Raw genomic sequence first — 1,546 nt, 5'->3', positions numbered from 1 at the left:
AGCATGTCAAAAACAAATTGCCCTAACAGGCACCTATGTTTCCTGTAACATTCACTATTTTCCAAAAACTTAAAACACGATTTTCTATTCAAATTTTTTATACAAAAATGGTTTTAATTACATGTACATTATCGTCTATGTGTGCCCTTTAGTTAAAAAAAAACCCCATCCAGATTGGACTTGTACTTTTTGATTTATTCACGTTTTGGTGTTTCAGCATATAGCCCAAGATGGCGTCCAACAAAGGTCAAATAAGGTTTTGAGGCCAGATAGAGGCATATAACCTGGTTAGTGGTGTTTGGCCTTTAGGCTTGTATGTCCCTTCATCCCATGAGAGAGAGTTTAGCCTTTTAAGCCTCTCTGTGTCCTCTCATTCCCAGAAAAAGTCATTTTACCGGTTAGGTCAAATAAGGCCTTGAGGCCTGTTTGTGACCTCTGATGCCCAGATAGAGGCATATAACCTGGTTAGGGGTGTTTGGCCTTTAGGCCTGTATGTCCCTTCATCCCATGAGAGAGAGTTTAGCCTTTTAAGCCTCTCTGTGTCCTCTCATTCCCAGAAAAAGTCATTTTACCGGTTAGGTCAAATAAGGCCTTGAGGCCTGTTTGTGACCTCTGATGCCCAGATAGAGGCATATAACCTGGTTAGGGGTGTTTGGCCTTTAGGCCTGTATGTCCCTTCATCCCATGAGAGAGAGTTTAACTTTTTAAGCCTCTCTGTGTCTTCTTATTCATAATCTTTTAATTTTTGGGTTACCGCTTGTATAGCAATCAGTATCCATCGTGAAATTTCAAAGTGTCCATAATGCACTCAGGTCGCCCCCGACAGAGAGAGGGCCGTAGTAGGGTGTTTCCATAGCGGGCATTAATATCAGAATGACCCTTAAATGCATTTAGGACCATATTTGAATTTTTGGGTTACCAGATGCACGTTTTCAATCACCAGGTGCACGGTTTCAATCACCAGGTGCACGGCTCTATTTCCTCCTCCAGCACTTGTCAAACAGTCCATAAAGCACCAGGACGGCCCTGAGTGAAAGAGGGCCGTAGTAGGGTGCTCCTATAGCGGGCATTAAAATCAGAATGACCGTTAAATGCATTTATGACCATATTTGTGTTTTTGGGTTACCGCTTGTATAGCAATCAGTATCCATCGTGAAATTTCAAAGTGTCCATAATGCACTCAGGTCGCCCCCCGACAGAGAGAGGGCCGTAGTAGGGTGTTTCCATAGCGGGCATTAATATCAGAATGACCCTTAAATGCATTTAGGACCATATTTGAATTTTTGGGTTACCAGATGCACGTTTTCAATCACCAGGTGCACGGTTTCAATCACCAGGTGCACGGCTCTATTTCCTCCTCCAGCACTTGTCAAACAGTCCATAAAGCACCCAGGACGGCCCTGAGTGAAAGAGGGCCGTAGTAGGGTGCTCCTATAGCGGGCATTAAAATCAGAATGACCGTTAAATGCATTTATGACCATATTTGTGTTTTTGGGTTACCAGATGCACGGTTTCAATCACCAGGTGCACGGCTCTATTTCCTCCT

Source organism: Oncorhynchus kisutch, unplaced genomic scaffold (assembly GCF_002021735.2).
Source record: "Oncorhynchus kisutch isolate 150728-3 unplaced genomic scaffold, Okis_V2 scaffold478, whole genome shotgun sequence".
Lineage (NCBI taxonomy): Eukaryota > Metazoa > Chordata > Actinopteri > Salmoniformes > Salmonidae > Oncorhynchus > Oncorhynchus kisutch.
Note: the sequence above shows the minus strand (reverse complement) of the source record.